The sequence below is a fragment of the Cervus canadensis genome, chromosome 22, assembly GCF_019320065.1.
Source record: "Cervus canadensis isolate Bull #8, Minnesota chromosome 22, ASM1932006v1, whole genome shotgun sequence".
NCBI lineage: Eukaryota > Metazoa > Chordata > Mammalia > Artiodactyla > Cervidae > Cervus > Cervus canadensis.
The window spans coordinates 28557841-28581601 of NC_057407.1; the positions used below are offsets into that span (position 1 = coordinate 28557841).

The 23761-nt window shown below is 37.1% G+C and overlaps 1 protein-coding gene and 1 long non-coding RNA gene across 2 annotated transcripts in view; one reads left to right on the forward strand and one right to left on the reverse strand.

Annotated features, from left to right (window-relative positions):
* Positions 1-23761, reverse strand: part of MDFIC2 (MyoD family inhibitor domain containing 2) — a 107385-nt gene that overhangs the window by 14131 nt on the left and 69493 nt on the right. The window lies entirely within an intron of this gene.
* Positions 12554-23761, forward strand: part of LOC122424919 — a 526871-nt gene continuing 515663 nt past the window's right edge. The window contains exon 1 of the long non-coding RNA XR_006264615.1: positions 12554-12701. This is a non-coding gene — a long non-coding RNA (uncharacterized LOC122424919). The remainder of the gene's footprint in view (positions 12702-23761) is intronic.

Sequence of the window (23761 nt, forward strand, 5' to 3'; positions counted from 1 at the left end):
CTTGTTGGTAAATGATAGAGCTGGGGTTTGAACCCAGGCCGTTTGGATTCCAAAAACGTTGCTCTTATCCCTGTCTCTTTATATTACTCAGTATTTCCTCCAATTTGTTCTTAGCTTTTATCTCTCCTTCCTCACCACTGGAACTGCACATCAGCAAAACCCTTTTCACTCTAAATCCCTTGATGTGTCACCTACCAGAAATCAAGCCTTGCAAATAACATCACTTTGTAGACATACCTCTCCCTCAGCAAGTCTTTAAAAAGTAGGACTACCTTCTTGCACATTTAGGGAATCCTGCCTGTTTAGTTACAGCTTCTCTATCCTCAGGAAAAGCTGATAGATAACAAAGCTTGATGAGTATAGAGATTACAGCAGCTATTTACTTACAGAATTAATTAACAATCAGTGCAAATTATCACACGTAGTCAGGCAGCATGTAATGTAAATTGCTTTTGCACAAAGTAATTCAGTAACAAAAAAAAAGTTGGATAGAGGTTACTGGAATGTAAGAACATGCGGAGAATACAGTATACAGCCAAGTGGTATATGATTCTCTTTTTAATTTCTCGACACTTTTAAGTATAGCATTTTGAATCTAAGTGGTGTGCTACATTAAGCAACCATTTGGAGACACTGGGCTTGTACTGAGAGAATTTTATAGAGAAGTTAAGCTGCCATTCATAAAGTTATTTTAATTCTATATCTGTTTATATTTTTATTTTTTTCCATTCCCCAGTGGGAACTATCTGTTACTCATTAGAAAATCATCTGACAAACACACATTTCAGAACCCAGTCTGTTCAACCCAGAATTCTGACATCTGAAATGAGTCACAATTTTGGGTGAATGTTACTGACATCTTCCGTCTTTTGTAGATGGAGTGCTAACAATGATTTCCCCAGATTCCTTCTTTTGTGGTGTTATTTGACTTTGTACCCAAAGTATTATAAAGTAACATAAGCTAAAAGGAGAAACACATAAAAAGTGGTATCACATCTTCTGCAGAGAAAACTATTTTGGAATTAAATAAGGAATTTGTGAAACTATATTTGGGATGTTATACATAGTTCTTGACATTAACTTAGAGAAAATAATTTTTTTCAACAGGAAAAAGATCACAAAAATTAGGGCAAAAATTAGAAGTTCATCTGTATTGTTGGGGAAAAATATTAGTGTATACTGAAAGTCAAGGAAATAGAAAATTTCTGTTTGGGTAGGAGTAATTGCAGAAGCAATGGGAATAAACGTGAGTAACAGGGAAGACAGACAGTTAATTAATTTTTTATTACCACTGAGCAAATGTTATTAATTTACTTCAATTAGCATTTATTGAGTACCCACATGCAATGGATGAATCAATGTGACAGGAGATATTAATTTATTTACTTGAAGTTTTTAAGGAAACATTTTAATGATTTTCATTTTTGCTCACTAACTGTGACTTTGAATTTTTGCATTGGTGCATCTTCAGAGTGTGTGTGTATATATATATGAATTCAAATTATGAATAAGTAGCATTACCCCCACCCTACCCCACAGACACTCCTCTGATTCATTCTTGTTTTTTTCTTCCCTTCCACTCCCCTTTCTCTGGGTTTACTTATTTGACACATCTTTCATATCTCTGTTACTGGTTTCTTTTCCCCCCTTCCATTCCTTGCCAATATTCCTCAAACTTTGTCCTTTTAGTTCCTTGCTTTGTTCCTTTGTCTTAATTCACACTCACAACTCATTTTCTTTGTGCAGTTGGTTACCAAATCTCTATGCAGTCAGTCAGCCAGGCACATAAACTGTGCGCCTGGATATGCTTGGGATTTCAGAGACTAAGAGCGAATAGTCTTGGTCCTCAAGAGACCCACAGTCATCACAAATTGCAGTCTTAGACATGCAGCTGACTATTGGATGTTTTATTTCCAAATTATTACAATTGTTTTATCTCTTTCTACTTGGCCTCTCATTCTTCTCCCTGAACTTGATATCCCTGGATATCCCTGAAGAATTCACAGTTTAATTTCTTTTCAAAGTATTATCCTTTTGCTGATTCCTTTTTTTAAAATTTATTTTTATTAGTTGGAGGCTAATTACTTTACAGTATTGTAGTGGTTTTTTGCCATACATTGACATGAATCAGCCATGGATTTACATGATTTCTTAAACTTAAAAGTATTCTTTGATTTGCTCCATCCCTCCACCTGGTGCAGTGGTAAAGAATCTGCCTGCCAACGTAGGAGGCGCAAGAGATGCAGGTTTGATCCCTGTGTTGGGAAGATCCCCTGAAGTAGGAAATGGCACCCCTTCCAGTAATCTTGCCTGGAGAATTCCATGGAGAGAGGTACCTGGCGAACTACGGTCCATGGGGTTGCAAAGAGTGGGACATGACTAAGCAACTGAGCGCACACGCCACACACACACGCGCGTGAACCTCTATCACATCATTTACCAGTTCTCATTTGTTCTTCCTTCTAAATGTCTCACAAGTCCATCTCTGTTTTTCACTTGGAAAACTACCAGTCAAGTTTAATCTTCTGTGCCCTTAATTCTGGATTCCAAGGCACACCTCAGAGAGATTGTTGGTTCTGTTGCAAAAGACAACAGTAAAACAATTATCGCAGTAAAGCAGGTCATGTGAATCTTTTGCTTTCTCAGCGCATATGAAAGCTATGTTTACATTATACTATAGTCTGTTAAGTGTGTAACAGCATTTTGTCTAAAAACACAAGGTACATACCTTACTTAAAAATACTTCATTGCTAAAAAATGCTAAGCATCCGTGAGTTCTAATCTTTTTGTCATAGTCACCTCAAAAAAGATCACTGATCACAGATTACCATAACAAATACAGTAAAAATGAAAAGTTTGAAGTCCTGTGAGAATACCCAGGTAAAGAACCTGCCTGCCACTATAGGAAATGTGAGGCTCAGGTTCAGTCCCTGGGCTGGAAGATCCCCTGGAGGAGGGCACAGCAACCCCCTCCAGTATTTTTGCCTGGAGAACTCCATGGACAGCGGAGCCTGGTGGGCTACAGTCCATGGGGTACACAGAGTTGGACATGACTAAAGCAACCTTGCATGACTTAGCACAGCGTGCGCTGTGAGAATTATTAAAATGTGGCACAGGTGCTTAAAGTGAGAAGCTGCTGCTGTTGGAAGAAGGGACTCTGATAGAATTATCTGATGCAAAGTTGCCATAGACCAGCTTCCTTGGTGGCTCAGATGGTAAAGAATCTGCCTGCAATGCAAAAGACCCAGGTCCAATCCCTGGGTTGGGAAGATCCCCCTGGAGAAGGAAATGGCAACCCACTCCAATATTCTTGCCTGGAGGATCCCATGGACGGAGGATCCTGGTGGGCCACAGTCCATGGATGGGAAAGAGTTGGACACGACTGAGCAGCTAACACACTTTTCAACTCATAAAAAATGCAGTATCTGTGAAGCACTATACAGCAAAGCAAAACAAAACAAGATTGGCCTGTATTTCAGTACCATTGATCTCAACTATAATAGCCATTCTCCCAAGACATCTTATACACTGTAATCAAAATGATATCATGAGCACTATTTTCCTGATCATATTACTCATAAAAAAGCAAAATTAAGCACCTGCACATCATGCATACACACAACATGTCAGTAACTCTTTCTTTCCCATTCTCTTGTTCTCAATGGCTTAACTCAGTTCTATTGACAAATTGCCTTTCGAAAAGAATTAGCTTGTTTTTAAGTTTTCCTTCTGAGCAATAAACTCCAGAAGTCTCTATGAAAATTATTAGATAAGACTTTAAGGAAGGATGATTTTCATTTCAATTCTGCACCAAAATTTTAAGGTGAGTGTGCATTTCAAATATTTGGGCTAGTTTTTAAAGCTGTGATGATGAATTATATTTTCCTTTGGATTTAAATTATCCTCTAACTTAGAATTTAGTACTGTGATTATCTGAGGTTGAAATCTGATCAAAACACAGAAGTGGCATCTGTAAGTATAAGTTACCAAGCCATTAACAAATAAGTATGATTAGTAAGCTGACACTGTACAGGTAAGAAAAAAGTTTCTCCCATAGTGTGTAAAGTTTATAAAGTTCACACAAAAGTCAGAAGTGATATCTTGTTGTTAGAATATATGAACTGTCTTCTCCACAGCTTGGTAGGTAATGACAGTACACAAAATAGAGAAAAGCATACATGATCACACATGGTGAAAAATTATTAGAAAGAGCTAGAATCATTTTCCTGATGTGTAAAGCACTGTTTTTCTTAAACTGAGTTAAGTTTGAGATCTGATACTATGGCTAACGACAGAACAAAATGAGGATGATAAGGATTCCCTAGTAGTGACAAAAGTGTAATTAAAGGTAACTGATACTCAAAGAAGTTGTATTTTAAAAACACACGTTTTCTTTTTTCAAAGCCGAGTGGGATAGTTTACTCAAGGTGAGAGTTGAAGGCTTCCTAAGTATCTCACCTTTTGAGATGAATGGCAGTCAGTAATTCTTGGAATGTGCCATTGTTATATCCTGTTAGATAGGACCACATAAAATCTTATGTTCATTACATTTGTTTTTTTCAGTTCAGTTTAGTCACTCAGTCATGCCCGACTCTTTTCGACCCCATAGACTGCAGTATGCCAGGCTTCCCAACTCCCATCACCAACTCCCACAGTTTACTCAAACTCATGTCCATTGAGTCGGTGATGTCATCCAACCATCTCATGCTCTGTCGTCCCTGTCTCCTCCCGCCTTCAATCTTTCCCAGCATCAGGGTCTTTTCCAATGAGTCAGTTCTTCACATTGGGTGGCCAAAGTACTGGAGTTTTTAATGTTTTTTAATGGGGGAGAAATAAATGAACTGAGTATATGGGATCTTCTTTTTCTTTAATTTTTCAGGTGCCAGTTCTGGTTAGATGTCCTTTAAAGACATTCAGGGTTTTGTTTGTTTGTTTGTTTGTTTCTGTTTTTTTTAAGACACTCAAGTAAAGCAGCAGTTTTATGTATTATTGTTTTGATTTGTCTTCTGTAGTGCTTCAAGTACAACTGTCTCAAAAAATATTAGATGAAATGTTTATCAAGGGCCATGACAAGAGAACATGTTAAGCCTTTTCAATCAGCCTTAGTAAATCTCTCTTTTAAAGAGAGAAAAAGCAAGCAAGTATCATTTCTCCAGACATGATAGGACTGAATGTTTAAGGTGAAAAGGATTCAGGGGGAACCCTGAGAAAATTAAGAGAAATTTGAACATGGCACCGTCCTAGGTTTCCCTGCTGCCTGCAAAGCAACTTCAGTCTTGGGGGGCCGAAGTGGAATTTTTGGCCTAATGCTTGTAGATAATTACCTCTGTTTTCTGTTTGTCACTATACTTTGCACTGGTAGTCAGACATAGGCTAAGTGATATACTTTTATAGCTCAATCCTAAACTGTAGCAAGAGAAATTTAGTCCTAGAATATGGTTGAATCTTCTTTCAACATGAAAACAGTTTGTAATTATGAGTCTCCATTTCATTTTTATCCAGTTACTTTCAGTTTAATGTTAGTATAAAGTGTCTCAAGAAATAAAGATTATGTTATCTTAGGGAAAGAATTGAATAAAGTTTTTATAGCTTGATGCACATGGATTAGTAATAGGTTAAGAGCTCTGAAAAAATAAATGGAGCCAATCAGGCTATAAACTCATGTCTAATTGGTGTGGTATATACAGTTGATTTCTTTTCTTACTGTTTGTATTTAAATATAAATGTTAAAAATTAAATTATAATTATTCACAATTGTCTCTATTATGTTAAAGCCATCACAGTTTATCATCCCAACTATTTGAATGTCACTGAAAATCTCTTACTTGCATTATCTCATTTGACGCTCACAACACTATTGCAAAGTATTATTATCACTATTATATGAATGAGGAAGTAGATTGAGGGTCAGAAATTTTAATGGTTTGCCCAAGATTACCTGACTGGTAAGGGGCAGAGCTAGTACTTGAACTTATGCCTTCTAATTCCTATGACAGTCAAACTTTATTTTAACAAATTACTTTATGAAACCAGGCACTCTGATACGAGATCAAGACACTTTTCTGAAGTATAACTTCTTTGTCCTTTGTGATTTTCCTCTCTAGGTGATCTTACTGGTGTTTGATTAGGAAGCATGCTATGTGTTTGCCTAAAACCAGAATTCTTACAAATGATTGCATTTTCCAAACTTATCCCTCAAAGACAAATGCAAGTGTCATCTCATAGGTGAAGTTTCCGACAATACCCCCCATTCCAGCTGAAACTAATTGTTTTCTTTGGGAGTCCCCAGAGACCTGGGCTGGTATTCTCATTATATCCTATAGGTCTGTTTATTGTACAGTGGTTAATTTTGGATGTATTTCTCTTCCCCTTTCTGCTGTGAGTTCCTTGCAGAAAATGCACCTCCATTTGTCTTTGATTTTCCAGCGCCTAGCACCGTGTCTGGCAAAAAAACACGTGTTAAATTTCAGATGAATAATGAATTGACTGACAGATTGAATGTGGGGTGTCTCAACTTTCAGTTGACAGTTGACTCATTTTCCCTGGTACAGGTTTTTCTGATCACATCTTCTATTGGCCTCTTATCCCACTCTCAATATGCCAGTTGATCCTGGTGAAAGTCTAAAAATTCTCTCTTTTGTGCTAAAATAATATTTATTTTTATTTTGATGTGAGTGCAGCTTTTACATTTGTGTCTATAAAACTGTGAAGAATACAAAAAGACAAGCAAAATAAAACCCCCTGTAATTCTACCATTATTAACACATTTTATTTGTTTCACCAAAAGACAATGGAAATATCTGCTTTATATATTTAGTGTATGTATCTATATATACATCAGATTTATAATATGCAGTATGTATTAAATTTAGAATATATATTAATGTAACTTTAATGTATTATGATATGATATATATGTATATTGTATATATAATAATATATATGTGTATATTGTATACAGTGCTTCCAAGATGTGTCACTCACTCACTCTTCTAGAACTGTTGTTGGTGTTATAACTCATTTAATACTAGTAGTAGTAGTAGTAGTAGTAGTGTTAGTTGCTCAGTCGAGTCCAGCTCTCTGTGACCCCATGGACTGTAACCCACCAGGCTCCTCTGCCCATGGGATTCTCCAGGCAAGAATACTGGAGTGGGTCGCCATTCCCTTCCCCAGGGGATCTTCCCAACCCAGGGATCAAACCTGGTCTTCTGCATTGCAAGCAGATGCTTTACCCTCCGAGTTACCATGGGGATGATACTAGTAGTACTTAACACTACTTAAGTACTACTAGTATCATCCCCATTCTTTGAATGAAGACCAAAGAGCACAGGATGTAAAGTAACTTACCCAAGGTCACCTAACTAAAAGCAGTGGAACTGGGATTGAAATTAAGGCAGCATGACTACAGATCTATGCTTCTTACCATCTTGCTGTATTCTCTGTCTAGATAGAGATTTTAAAAGAACATAAACCTTGATCAACATCAACATTTTATTGCCTATATTATATATGTTACTGTTATATCATGAATATTTCTCTATATCCTAAAGATTATTTTAAAGCATACATCTCATCTCAGATGTTACCTCCTCAAAGAAGCCTTACCTTACACTAAATCTAAAGGAGTGGTTCTCAGTTGGGTCAGATTTTGCCACCCAGGGGACAGTTGGCAATGGTTGGAGACATGTTTTACTGTCATGATTGGGATGAGTGCTCTCAGTGACTAGCGGCCAGGGATACTGCTAAATAAACATCCTACAATGCACAGGAACCATCACACCCCTCCCCCAACAAAAAAAGCCTACACAAAGAATATGGTTTTCAATGTCAATAGTGCAGATGTTGAGAAATCCTTGTATGAAATAATCCCAGGCTCTCACCACCAGCAATTTCTATTAATCACTGTTTTATTATCTGCATAGTACTTTCTATTTAGTTCAGTTCAGTCACTCAGTTGTGTCTGACTCTTTGCGACCCCATGGACTGAAGCATGCCAAGCTTCCCTGTCCATCACCAGCTCCTGGAGCCTACTCAAAATCATGTCCATTGAGTTGATGATGCCATCCAACCATCTGTTCCTCTGTCATCCCCTTCTCTTCCTGCCTTCAATCTTACCCATCATCAGGTCTTTTCCAATGAGTAAGTTCTTTACATCAGGTGGCCAAAAGTATTGGAGTTTCAGCCTCAGCATCAGTCTTTCCAACAAATATTCAGGACTGTTTTCCTTTAGTATTGACTTGTTTGATCTCCTTGTAGTCCAAGGGACTCTCAAGAGTCTTCTCCAACACCACAGTTCAAAAACATCAATTCTTCAACTCTCAGCTTTCTACTACGTTCTATTACTCTAAAAATATTTTGCATGTGTACTTATTTCCTTGATTATGTAGTATATGTCTCATCTACCCTTGACTGAAATATCACCTTTATGAAAGCTTTGTCTGTCTGTATTAATTGCAGTCTCTTGAAAGGGTGCCTGGTACATAATAGGTACTTAATAAATAAGAACTCAAATAATGTATATCATTTCTTATGTGACATATCATAAAGCATTTAACAGTTCTACCATTCAATAAAAATGTAGATTCTTGACAATTTTTGCTATTATAAATATTCTTAAACATTTTCATGAATCTTTTCATATATCTATCTGTTTATATAGGTTGAAGTCATAAGTAGGGGCTTACTGAATTAATGGTTAAATTTCTAAAGCTTTTCATGTAATTTACTAATTGCCTTCCAAAAGGATCATGTCAATTTATACCCACACTGATAGTGATTGGGGGAAGTTTGCATACTTTTTTCTGGCTGACTCTAGGTTTTACCAATAAAATAATTTATTTTTATCAATTCGAGCAGAACTTTGAGCCAAGTCTTTGGTTTTCTATATCTGAAAAGACAGTCTTTCACTATCATGAGAAGTGCAAGATTTTTTTTTTTTTCATGTTCACTGCCTTTCTGAAGAATTTTTGTTCCACAGCTAGATTCATGGGTAATTCTGAGCTCTCCTGCATTATATGGAATTAGACAGTGAAAGACATTCATTTTGGGTTTATATATCCATAAACTTTTGTTGGAAAATATTTATTGGATGACTGATGGTTGGATTTGGTTTATTTAGCTGATTCTTGCCTTTGTATCCTGAGGCCTCTGAGGTGACATGTCTGTTGACAGACTTTGCAGGATGCCTCTTGGCTTGTAGGTCTTGACAGGTTCATACCCATCCATGACATGCCTGTATAAATGCAGGACAGGGATGTCATCTGTACAGAGAGCCTGGAGGCTGGAAGTCAAGCCACACTAGGTGGAAGGGCAAGAGGTAACAGGAGGGAATACGTGGAGGAGCAGAGCACATGGTCATTTACAGCTCCCTTGGCCCACTGTGTGTGTCCAGTGTATTGTGGCATCTATGAGAAGCCTCAGTGGGGTCTACGATCTGTTCTTTGTGGCCTGTCTGGTAGAAGTTTAGCTCAGTGGTCTCCCTCCATACACATACACACACAAATAGAGTACCGGGCTTCCCAGGTGGCACTAGTGGTAAGAATCCATCTGCCAATGCAGGAGATGGAAGAGACACAGGTTAACCACTGGGTCGGGAAGATCCCTGGAGGAGAGCATGGCAGTCCACTCTAGTATTCTTGCCTGGAGATTCCCATGGACAGAGGAGGCTGGTGGGCTGCAGTCCATAGGGTTGCACAGAGTCAGATAGGACTGAAACAACTTAGCAATAGAGTATAAGCCTATCCAATGTAGGTTAAAACAGCTATTTATATTTATTTTTTAAAGGAAATGCTCACATAATAGATATTTTGGTATATTTTTAATGTATATAGCAATTAATATGGCAGCTTATATTTCTATTGTTTGTGTCCACATATGTGTGTGTGTGTGCCCAAGATGGGCTTGCTCATTCCCCCCACCCTTTTTTTTTTTTTTTTTAAACTAATAGTGATTTACAAGAAAAAATTAGAGACTGCTGGTCTAAATAACAGAGTGAGGTCAGCCCTCTACATCCCCTTCCACCTGAAGGAAAATCCATCTTGCTTGACTTCCTTTCTGTACTGAGGGTGTGGCTGCTGGAACGCTGACAGCCACAGCAGCTGCAGTAGTGGCCTGAGTAGACTTTTCCTCTGAGTTTCTATAGTGGTAACAGGATTAACAGACTCTATTCTGGAAGTACTTGGGTGGCATAACACCTCCCAGCAGAACTATTCCTGACAAGGACGTGCAGATGGAAATGCATATTTATGTCACTTAAAGCCTACCAGAGACACAAGGATTTAAGCTATAACAATAAATAGAAAAAAAAAAAATTCTCCAGCGTTTTTGGTAACCCATACTCAAGTGCATTGACGGTGCTTGGCGAAAGACCTACAGTTTGCTCCTTGTCCAAGCATAAAATATTCAGTATTCTAGCCTGTGAAGGTAGCCTATTTGGAATATATTTTAGAATAGTTGAAACAAACTAGCACAAAGTCAGTTTACATTTCCAGGCCTTAAAAAAATAATAGGACAATTCTATGGAATGTTTGGACCATTTCAAGGAAAAAAGTCTTGTTTTAAAAAGTCTCCACTTAATCCATGTATTAATCGTGATAGGTTTTAAAAATTATCTCCATAGGTCACATAGACACTGTGGTCATAGCTTCAAGTTTAAAATATTGTCTTTATAGCAATCCTTGATAGAACTTCTCTTAGCTTCCTTCTCAAACACCTCAGACAAGATAGAAAACGAAAAATGCTTATGCCCGTAAACTATGGGTTTGATTTTTCTGGGAAAAATTGACACAACATATCAACCCATTAGAACTGAACTGAAGAATCCAATCAGTCTGGCACTTTGGCTAGCTCTGCTGAGAGGGTAATGAACCACGTCTGTTCCTCCCCATCACCACCCCCAGTCATGGTCTGGAAATGAATATTTTATATTAACTGGAAAATTGGGCTTCCCTCTCCTTTGAAGAGGTGTGATTTTTGATCTGATTGGAGAGCTGTAGTTCTTTGCCACTCTCACCAATCCAGATATGACTTGTTGCAATAAGCAGAAGATTTTCAAGCATTCTTTGAGGTTTTCATTAGATTACCTGAAGAACTCTGTGAAGAAAAGACAAGAAAATCTTAAGGAGGAAACAGATGGAGGTGAAAAACCTGCAGGATAGATCCAAAGGGACACAGTGAATTAAGAGATTCTGAAGATGTCAAAATTATGACAGAGTTAAAAGCTGCCTTAGGAGCAGTAAGACACAGAACTGACCCTATAGCAACTGTCAGTAGTCATGTAGAGAGTAAATGTGAACAACTCTCCCATAGTTTAAAATTAAGGGACAGAGGATTAAACTTGATAAAAAATGGCGCTACATATAGAGGTCAGAGCACATAAGCCTCACCTAAGAACTATAGTTGCCTGAAGAAACCAAAACAGTTTAAATACAGACTTTGCTTAAAGATAATCTTGATATATATGTCTTGAGCAGAAACATTTTACAAGTGCGAATCTGTCTAAAATTTACTAAGAAGAGACCAACAATCCTGCAAAGTATTTTAAATTATAAAAATAAAAATATTTTTCAAGCACCCAGACAAGCAAAATTAGATCATATAAGAAAGAATTGTTCTTAGGTTGTCCCCAAATCATTCTTGTCCAAAGTCAAGTGCCAGAAAATAATGGTGCAACGTTTTTTTTTTTTTTTTTAAATTTGAGGGAAGATTAGGTCTTGACTGTTTTATCCTCATTCAGTTTGTCTTTTCTGTGTGAAAAAGTATACTAAGGTGTTCTAATAATACTTCATCAGAAGAAGATACACTACTCTGAAGAAAACTGACAAAACTTTTTTTTGTTTTCACTTCCTAAGAAAGCAAGAACAAAGTTAGGAACTCAAGTTTTGAGGTGCTGAGGCAAGGAAAGAATGATAGTTGTCCTGAGAAATAATCAATGGTTACAAGTTTTAAATTCCAGTGAAAGCACTGAAGTGAATATCATCATTCAAAACTAACTCTGATTGGAGGTGACAGAGCCATAAACCAGGAAGTGTTTAGAAGTATTTGGTCTCCTTATAGGGTGGTATCTGGGTATAATTATAAAGCAACTTTTGCATTATTAATTTTTATTCTTCATTATGCCAGTTACCTGGAAATTGTACATAAGAAAGATTCTCAGATAAAACCTCCAGTCACAAAAGTGTTGTCTGAATTTTCCAACTTCTTGTAATGAGCATGAGTTTTCCAAATTTTCTGAATCTTTCAAGTTTTCTTAAATGAGCATTTTAATGCAAAATACTTTTGTAAAAGCTGAGCAAAATAGATTTCTTCATTGAAAAAAATACTCCCTTTCAAAATGACCAATTAAAAACGGGGTGCTTTAAAATGAATGTTATAATGTCCTAATGTGATGATGTGGATTAGAATCCAAAGTAGTCAATGGAAACGTTAGTGTCTGGAGTGGTCAGTATGCATGCATTGATAATTTTATTCCTTGAAAAGTGTTAGAACTGTTTCCTTTGTTTAATGAAGGAATGATGAAGGCAAGTATTGTTACGTCTTTATCTTTCAGTGATTCTCTAAAATATTTTCATAAAGAAAGGAGGAAGAGAGATTTCAGGCATTTTGAAGAAGACGCTGGAGCCAGTGAATATTGGATGAGGAACCCATCTCAGAACCATATGGGATGCTGAGGAACTCAGAAAATCAGGGCAGCGATCAGCAGTGTGAGTAATACAGCTGTACTATGCAGCACTTTCAATTCACGGTGTTTTCAGAGCCACTGTCTTTTTTGATCTGCAGTTCCTTTCCTCCCAACAGCACCCTCCATACCCACAGACATTTGCATCTCCCAACTTTGTGAATGCCCTTTACAAGTGCCATTCTCTCTGCTTCGAGTTACCTTCTTCTTTCCCTACCTTACTCAACTTCTCCTCATCCCTCAAACCCAGAGGAAATGGTACTTTATTTATTTAACAACTACCTGTCATATGCTCCTGTACCTGCCAGGTTCAGGGACTATGGGGATTAACAAATTCCATTTCCCATCCTCATGGACATTTCAACTTCTCTGAAGCCTTTCTTGACTTGTGAAATAAGTCCTTTCTGTCTGTCCTTCCATTATGAGTGTGTCTTTCTCACTGTGAGGAAAGATGTCCATGCCTTGGTGTTCCTGAACTTACATAGCATTTGGCGTAAAGGTTGAAAGAATGTTGAGAGGTGTTTGCTAACTGATGATAAGCAATGCCATGTTTAAATTCTGGTTCTCCTGGTTTCTAGTTGTATGCTCTTTCCTCTATATTATATTGCATCTAGAACAGTTACAATAATACCCAGGGATGGTGAAATATTTACAGGTAAGTTTTCAGATATGAAATTCTTTGGAAACTTTATCCAATTACAGAATTTCAGATGTTGGATAAACCATAGGTGTTAGTTTCATCTTCCACTTATCAATTCATCCATCCATTCATTCACTTAGCACCTGCTATAATAATGAAAGTATTATAAAGATTATAATGATAACTAACATTTGCTCCACACTGTGAGAAGCTTTGGTTAAGGGCTTTAAATGAATTTTCCTTTAATTCCTATAGTAACCCAATGAGGAGGTTATTAAAAGTACAGTTTAACTAGCAAGGAAAATGTAGTTTAGAGGGGGAGGGTGCTGTGCTTTATTCATTGGTATGTTTCTAAGCTAGAAAAGATTGGAGTAAGATTTTGAATTGAGGCATGAAGCCTGCTGTCCTTTCCTTTAACAAAGATACAGGAGTAAAAAGATGAATGTGTCATGGTTGTGCCTTTGGGGTCTTAATGGTCTATTTATAGGAGGCAAACAAGTCAACAGACAGATTGCCCACAGGTATCCCTTCTCTGCCATCTGTAGCCTGAATTTTGTACCAATGAAATTCCCCTTAATGACTAACGGCTGGTAAGAAATCCCCACTGAGGCCAAGGTTCAAATGAAGGGACAGAAAAGACAATGTATGATGAAAGATAAGGCACTTTGGCTTTTGTCCCACTCCCTGGGACTCTGATGCATATAATTCTATCTGGCTATCATTGTTAAAGAGGTCTTTCATATTTACAGGGCATTGCAATAGTAGATGATGAGTGTTAGTCCTCATTCCATTGGCTGGGTAGATTAATCTCCTAATTCTCTTTAAGAGCCTCTATCAATTAGATTGTCATAGAAAAAGAACCCCTGAGCCTGGCTGAAATCCTTTGTGTCTCTCAGGTGAATTCTCTATCTCACTTAGAAAATAACAATAATATTAACCATGATCACATCCACCCTTTATGCTTCAGATTCCTGTAGGTGCTTATATGGTCCAAACATTCTCCCCAAGGTTTATAAAACAAAGAAGCACTACTTTGGAAATCCAAGAACTTAAATAGGAGAACAGTTATAGCCATGAAGAGTTGAAAGTTTGCGTAAAATTTGGTCTTAGTCATTGGAGATGAAGACTCTTTGAGATTCTAGGTTCTTAGCTTCTGAAGTGCTTTTATAGTGCCAAAACATAAAACTAGTCATTTTAGCTCTTTGTTAAGAGTACATTGGCATTTGTATTTTTGTCAAATGAGTTATATAAAACTATGTATTTTAAATAATTTTAAATAATTGATGTTTATGGATTTGTTTGTGTCTATGCGCTTACAATTTAGTATGTTGAATGGGTAGGCTTTCAGCAAAGCAATTCTTTACTACTGCTGTATCTGCTTTGGATTAATCTCACTTTAATTGAATGCCAGATACATTTGCAAGAGCTCAAAAGGTTGAAAACAGTAACAGAAATTCTAAGGGAATAATACTTAAGGTGGAACCATAGGGCCTCCTGGGTTACATGAGCTTCCTTACCACTTAGCTAATGGAATATTTAAACCTGAAATGAGCCAACAATACTTTGTTTGAAACAGGTATAAATATACCCAGTGATTCCAGTTCAATAATTGTGGCAGACTGGAAAGAGGATTTTTTTTTTTTCTTCTCTGAGAGAGCTACACAAGTCATCAGAAGATAGTGTGGATGTTTTAAAGGAAATGTATTTGCTCTTGTTAAGGTTGCTCTGAGAGGAATATTTTTACAGGTGATCAGCTTGTTGAGTCCAGAGGGTAATTTTGCCTCATTTATACATCTTGTTGGCATGAGCCCGTGTAGATCTCATTTTATAATATCTAGGAGAGTGATTCTCAAACTTTGTGTGTACCTATTATGAGTCACAAGGCAACTGAAATTCAGAGATGTGAAGCAGCTTGTTGAAGATGCAAACCCAGTTTGTTCTAACTGAAGTTTTCTTTCTTGTTACCATCTATCTCTGCACAGATTCCTTAAAATCATCTGAGATAAGTGCAGAGCACTGATAATAAAGACTTTCATCCAATACTTTGGGCACACATATGTTTAAGAAGATGTTTGAGTTAGAATTAGAAATGATTCTCTTTTCCTTTCTGAGAAAAAGTTACTTTTCTAGATTTCAAGGAAACTAATTGCAGTGACTCAATTACTAAAGATGAGAATTCTCCTCTCCTAGGAAATGAAAAATCTATTAAATTCTCGTACTGTTATAAAGGGGCTTAAAGCCTGGAGCCCTGTCCTAGATTCATCACCAGAACTTAACTCTGAAATATTTCTTTTCCCAACATACTACTCAGTTTTGAGAGTATCGTAGGACAGAACCAGGTCAACATAGCTACATGCATTCAACTTAATTCACATAAAAATGAGCAAATAAACATTAGGCCTCTTTGGGTTCTTTTGATACTTTTTTCTCCCTCAGTGATAATTTACTTTTATCACTTTTTAAGACCCAGTCTTGGACCTTTTACTGTGCTTCTTTCTGTGGTACCTTTTAATCCATTTGACTTCTGTACATTCTTCCCTCACCCTTGTGGTTTCCTTTCTTGTTTGACTAAGCTGATACACTCTCTGTATTGAATATACACCAATACAAGAGTGCAATATCTCTAGTCTTTATATATATCTCCCATGTATCTTTAGTCTTTATCATAGGAGACATTGTGGAAAGTACCAGGTTTATGTAGAAACCAAATCTTCATGTGTATCTTTATAACTAACAAGCAGAGGTAAAAAAATAACTGAGTGTGAATGAAATGGGATTAGTAAACTACAAGAAATAGCCTAAATATGTTTTCTTCTAAGTTTGTAAGTGAACATTTTTGCATACTGATTGAATGTCGCTTCTGTCACATTCTCCTTGGATCAGGCACCCTGCCTTCTTGCTCCGTCTCGGGAGCATGTTATGATGGTGGGTGAGTGACCCTGGTGGATGTGCAGCAACGACTCACTCCTTCAGGCTGATGCCTCAGTGATGGAGGTGTTTTGCTTTATTATGTTCTCCCACCTAGACTGGAAGCCCTTTGGATAGGCTCCAGATGTTCCACAAAAAGGGACACTTTTTATAGAGAAAAACGCTTAGTTTTCTCATTGGCAGCACTTAATGAGTGTGCCCTCTGAAGATAGGGAAGCACCCTGCAGAGGATGCATTTAACACAACCCTATAATTTCTGCAGCGCTCACTCAGAGTCTGACTTTACAACTGCCCCTTCACCTTCACCAGTGCCCAAGGCAGTAATGGGGTCAGTGAGAGAGCTTCCTCCAACACTTGGGAGTCTACCCTCTGAGACTTCAGTGGAGATAAACACCAAGAGAAAATCCATCCGTCTGTGTTTTTTTTTCCCCCATTCATTTAGAAGTTCACTCAGCAAAATGCCATTTCCAATTCTGTTCTCTGTTAAAACACTGCAGTTGATAACATCACTGTAATTTTTGCAGTATTTCCCCCCTCTTAACCACCCAACAAAGAAAGGAAATGGAAGAAAAATGTATGTTAAGTGAAAACATAATATTATATCCTCTTTGACTTTCGCAAAGGGTGTTAAAACAGATTCATTAGTTTTGACTAAATGCAAGGTTTCTGTGAGGATTTTCGATAAGTGATGTGACAGAGTTGATACGTGCGCTCAAGACAATGGAGGTTAAAACTGTTTTGAAAACATATTCCTCTCATTTATCTCACATGTTGAGCAAGCTACAGAATCAATATATGGTAGATATTTTTCAGTGTAATAAAAAGATTTTCAAGGTAGGTCTCTCTTTTCCTGAAATACCTTCTTGTGCCATGATGAGCTAGCCAACAAAAGAATTTTGAGGGGAGCAGGTTAATAAGAGAAAGTAATTTCTAATACTGATATGTCAATATGTTTTTTAATAAACTTTTCCCCAGATTTTCTTGAATTCTCATTACTGTAAGAATGATAATTATATGTCTCCCTCCCACTTGGAAAATGGCACAAGGCGCCTGTATGCAGTTCTGCTGTTCAAGTCATCACTAGAATAGAAATGTCACGACTCGGTTAACAATGCTTTATTATTCACAGGGATCTTTTTTTTATAGTGTTCTTTATCTCAAAAACATTGTAAATCAGATATCTGCCTCCCACTCTTTTGTTCACTTGCAAATTTTTATTATTCTAGTTGAAGAATGCAGTGGTGTGTCAAGAGTCCGTGTGTTCTGTTTATGCTCTTCTTGCTTCAAAATCCTGCTTTCTGGAAAAGGGAAGATGCCAGAAGCATGCCTAATCCTAGCTTCTTTATGCGTTTGTAAGAAAACTCTGTTCCTCTTCTGGATCAAAAGAAGTTTGGTGTTTTGAATCCATGAAGATGAAACAGTGGAATGAAAATATGCTTAACATAAAGGAAAAGAACTTTAGATGTTGTACGTCTTTTAAACATATGTCATTTGCTTCTGCATCAGTTCTCTCTATTTCTCTGTGTATGTGGTTTTTACTGCAGCACTGCTGTGCTCAGTTCAAGATATCAATGCGTGGTGGTGGTTTTGTTGAAATAGCTTCAAGGCATCCCATTTAGAAACACGTTACTAATAGAAAGAGTGTTGACCTCCTAGGACGTAAAATCATGCTATCGAATTTTTGTTCCATCACCAACTATCAAATTGTTTATTGATACGATACTTAGATGATTTAAAACACTTTAGAAAGAGTGTAAAATATAGCACCTTATGCCTGAATTGAGAAGTATGGTATTCATGTAGATTAACCAACATTGATTAAAAAAAAAAAGATCCCTCAGAAAATATGTAATATCCACTTAACAGATGAATTTGAAGTGAGACAACAGTCAGTAATCCACTCATTCATTTAAGAAACATTTACGGGTTATTTATATAGTACTTAGCAATACACTCATTGCTGGTAGATACACAAGGATGAATAAGACCTGGTGTCTGTCTTCTGAGTTTACCCTTCAGCAGAGTATCAGGCATTCGGATGGCTTCAGTAGCATATGACAAATGGATGATAGGGGCATGTACACAGTTCTGCGGATGCAAATTCAGTTCTGTGAATGCTTGGTGTAATGTAGATGGATATCTAAGAGAGATGATGTTTTCACTGGATCTCAGAAAATTAGTATTTAGCTGCCAGGTGGCCATTGATATTCAAGGAAGAAGAAAAAATTTGTAAAACACAGAAGTGTGAAAACCAGTATTTAGCAGAGCATAGTAAGAACATGAGGGAGGAGTAAACAAAAGTGAGAAGAAGGATGCGGGGAGTTATGGTGGAGTTTTTATGTTTACCTGTGGATTTTAGACTTTAGCCGTTGGGTAGTGGTCATTGAGTTAGGGGGAATGGACCCCAAGGAAACATATGGACCCTTTCTTTGGAGAAGTGTACCATACACAGACGTATAATATAGATTCCCAACCCCTTACCCCCTGAACATACAGACTATATCCAAGTTCCCTTAACTCCTGTTTAAGTGCCTAAAATAAATATTTTAAGCAGAAATAAAACAAGATCATGTGTTTGTCTTAGAAATGCCAGTATGGAGGATGAACTGGAAGGAAAGTAAGCTTTGTCCTCACCACAGCTCTGTAGGCTAAGCTCTGTTGCTATCTACATTTTACATATGAGGAGACTGAGGCACAGATAGGTAATATAAGTTCTGAACTATAATTGCAAATAGTGAATGGCAAAGCTGGGATTTATATTCAGGAAGTCTGGGTCCAAAAAAGAAGATGAGCTTTTAATTGTTATGGTGCCCTGCCTATGATAAAGTAGACTAAATAGGCTGATAATAATATTCATAATACATATAATAATCAATATTCATAATATAGCAATGCAAAGGAGAAACTGTAATGATATCTATTTGAATAGGTCACCACAATTATTTGGATTTCTTGTGAAATATTTTGTATTTATATATTTGGAACTGAATAAGGTACTAACAGTAGTCTTCACTACCCTTAAGTTTTAGAAGTTTTGTTATAAAGAGTTTTGTTATTTTTTTAGAGATAAATGCTTATCTCAAACAGACAATAATGCAAATATACTTAAGAAAATGTTATATTATTTTCACAGTAAATGAATGGAAAAATCTTGATAAAAATCTTCGAATTAGAAAAAAGTCACTCATCTTAGCATTTTTTTTATATCTCAGAAGAAATTGCCTGTTTTATAACTGAAATTAGGCTGCAAAAAAAAAAAAGTTTCATTTCTAGAGATGGCCTTTTTTTTTTTTAAGATAGCACAAAAGTTTTGGGAGTAGGATCTCTGGTAGGCTTGTTTGGAGTTGTCTTTCCTTTGCCTTCAAGTTACAGTACATAAATACACATAGGAAAGAAAAATATTTCCAAAGTCAATTTACTGGAACCAGGTGCAATACTCAGAATTGCTTACTTTTTAAAAAATATGGCGTTAAATGTTGAAAATTGAAAAAAAATGTTTTATATACTTTTATAGAGGTAAATGTCTGTTCCTCTCATTAATTTTTTTTACATGACTTCTTTTGATAGGATTGAAGTTTTATTTGTATTTTGGTTTTCTTTTTTGATTGAGATGTATAGGCTGAATTATACCTCGAAGTTCCTTAGTTCATTCTTTTAAATGGGGTTGAGTGTCTGCCCTGTGACAGCTACAATCCTATACTTGGTGAGGAGAAACTCAGATAAAAGACCTAAGTCAGTTTTCAAATTGCTTCCAGTCAAAGAGCGGACTCCACTCAGGAGACCCTGGTAATTCCATGTAACAAATGATCTGACATAGGTTATAGGGATACTGGTGAGTGGCACCCAGCTCTGTCTCCATCATGAAGGAGGTCTTCCCAGAGAAGATGTCAAGAGCTGAATCTGAGGAAGCATAGGAAGAATGCCCATTTTCTTTTGTTAAAAAAAAAAAAAGTGTAAAACTTTCTATGAATAAAAAGTTCAATTACAAGCATTCTGGTACACATGTTAAAAGGGGAACAAGCAAAGATGAGTAAGGAGGGTAGAAGCAGATAGAAAAAAAAAAATTCAGAGACAGCCAAGGAAGGTGGGTGAGTGTGTAAAAGAATTTAGCGGTCAACATCACCAGCATATTTAATAGGGACATTGTATATTCTGAAAGCTCCTTATTGCATAAATTGGTATACCCAGTGCTGCAAATATGGCTAAAGAAAATACTCTCAATTATACTGATTTTAGCTTATAAAGATTTATGTTGCTGACAGAGACTGACTGGATGTCCACTGAGCCAAATCTACTTCTTTCTGGACACACAGTACATTTTCCGGCCTCCTTGCATTAGGTACACGGTTCTGTGCAAAAGGGATATGGGCAGAAGTGAAGTGCCTCACTTCTAGTTTGTCCCCTAAAATATGCTCTGTGATTCTTCACAGTTTGTTTTTTTACTTGGACAGATTTAAGCAAAGAATGCAGTAGAAAACTCTGAGGGTCCCCATAGGGATGGCAGAGCCACAAGATGAAAAAAACTTGGATCCCTGAGTCACCATGTGGTGGAAGGCAACTCAGATATTTACCTGCATGGAACTTTGGGTGGCCAAGGATGATCATTTATTGAGTTAGGCCATAGAAACTTGGGGATTATTTACAACAGGTACTGTTAATCAATATGGTTAATAATATGTTAATTGGAATACAACGCATATGTAAGTTAATCAATAACTATGTTTAAGTAATTATTATTGAGTAATAATAATCAAAATACTATTTATTGAGTTCCAGGATTGTTACAAAATACAATATATTTATTTTCTGATTTTCCCTTATATGAAATGTACTTAGTAGATACTATAATTGTAGTATTATATAATTGTATAACAGTAGAAGTCATCACACTATAATGGTTAAGAAATTGAGGCTCAGAGAGTTGGAGACATTTTACTTAAGGTCATAGAATTAACAGGAATGTGGCCAGGATTTGAATCCACGCTGACACATGTGGTAGCTATCCACTTAACTACATATGGTCTCCCATTGGTAGATGCTATAATACATGTTGAACAACTAAAACCATGTATTATTTTAACAACAATCAGTACAGGTACCTTTATTCTGTAGGATTATGCAGAAGCTCCATTTCACCCTTAAGAGAAATTCTTTTCACTAGTACGTCCCTTCATGAAAATATGTATTTAATTGTGGGCTAGTATCAAAACGTTTATTTTTGACCACTAGAACTATTATTTGATTCTCAAAATCTCTACAAGCTTGTTAGCATTATGCACATAATTGATGACTCATACATATGAGTACATGTATACACGCACACAGTTTTTAAAAAACTCTAGCCAAATGGATGTTTGAAAATAACAATAGAAATCTATCTTGAAATTGACTGATAGGTGTTATCTATTTATATTATTTATTATACCTTAATGTCCAGTTTCATTTAACAAAACAAATTTGAGCTGTGACTACAGCAAACTGTAGTTTATGAGTCAAGGATTCTAGTCTTTTGGTGGAAATCTCTCTCTTTTTTTTTTGAGATCTCTTTTAAGTAGAGGTTTCTCCTTGGGAACAGTTCATCCCATCCCTTCATCCTGCTTGAGTTATAAAGACAGTGCTCCATGATAAACCCATGAGCCAAATATATATTCAAATATAAGGATGCTGTGCACACATCTCACCTAACTTGTGTTATCATCCTCTTCCCAGGTGGGAGAAGAGGATCTTGACACACAAAGGTCTTTATTAAAAAGGTGAACTTCAATTTGAATAGAAAGACCATATCCTGGTCACACTCTGCTACTTTTCCCTGCTTGCAGGTGGCTGGCTTGACCCTTAGGAGGGACCAGCAGCATGAAGTACACCAACACTGGTCCATCTTGTCTTGCTATTGCTCTGCAATTTTAACAGATCCTTTTTTTTTTTTACCTTTCCTGATGAAACAGCTGTATTGTTATCAACTGTAAATGTATTAAAAACTCACAAGGGCATTTTAGTATGTGTATCATGCCTGAAAAATATTATTGCCTGACAGGCACCCATTGGCAAGTGAAAAGAGGTTTTATTGAAGGGAACAGCAGTAGCAAACAGCAAGCAGTGCACGGGAAGGTAATTGTTCTTTTAATATTGGAGTCACACGTTCACTTAAGATGAAGGCTCCTCCCTGCCCCTGCCTCATCCACACCCAGAGGACCCGCCAGACAAGCAGCCCTGCCGCCTCTCTCTGGGATCAAGCTGTCAATGCAGACTTGCCTTCTTTCCCTTTTCCTGAGCTAAGCTCTACCCCCAGAGCTCCCAGCGCCTTCCTGAGTGAAAGCTCTGAAAGAGCTCCCTTGTAAATTGCATCACTCGCAGGGCACTCTTCAAACTGACAGAACAAAAGAGCCAAATTCTGAAAGTCTGGGCTGAGTGACTTGTTAGTCGTGCTGGTTGATTACCTCTTAATAGGCTCTGAGAATGGGCCACAGTCATTTTGATGCTGCTTAAGGAAACCTTGTGGAGTTCTTTTCTAGTTAGTTACTATTGAAGGTTGATTTGCTTAATCAGCAAAACACACAGTAAGGGAACAGAGACACAGAGAGAGAGAGACCTCAGAAGGAAGTTCTTACTACTATCCCTCACCCCATCCAATCATTGGTAATAAAATTACTTGGACTAGGAGTTAAAAAAATAAATTCTCATTGAAAAGGACTAAACAGGCCTGCTCTGATATACGTGTGTATGTGTACATTTCTCTTCTAGAACTGATGCAATACCAAATAATAGGGTTTCCTTGCCGGCTAGTTAGCACTGAGTTCCCCAAGCTTTATTGTCTGCTCCTGCTGCCCCTCTCCTTCCTCAGCCATTAATGAATACATTCAACCGGCCAGGGTCACTTTATTATTCTGACATAATGAACTGGGGGTGTGATTTCCAAGTTCTGAGGCTGACACTGGCAGGGTCATGCTTTCACCTCGAGGTGCCCCAATTGTGTACTCGACACACTTGGAAGAATAAATATTGATCTGCTTTCTGAGGATATGCGGCCATGTGAAATGTTAATGCTTTTAAACGGCTTTGGACATAGAAAGTAGCTATTATTACCACTATTATTATAAGGTATAAAATCTCAGAGAGTATCTCATCTTCACCCTTTATCCTCATGATTGGTGTGTGTTGAGCGCCCGCTGTATTCACATCACTGCTCATGTAACTGGGTACGGTGATGACATTCACAGACAAAGACATTGATTTTGAGACTCGCCGGTAAGGATGGTAAGGATTATTCTCAACAGTAATTATATACATATTTTATGGACTTCCAATAACAAATGTTTATTCTCTCATTGGGCCTCATTCATTATTGGGTTGGAGATTTTCCATTTGTCTTCTCCAGATGATTCATTCTCTTATATGAAAAGGAGGAGGAAATGGCCATTTAAAATCATAATTGGCCATAAAACTTTGGGGCCCTAAAAAGGATAGGGTTAATATCTACCATTTGGTTTGGCAAAAAAAAAAAATTCTAGGTAAGTTTG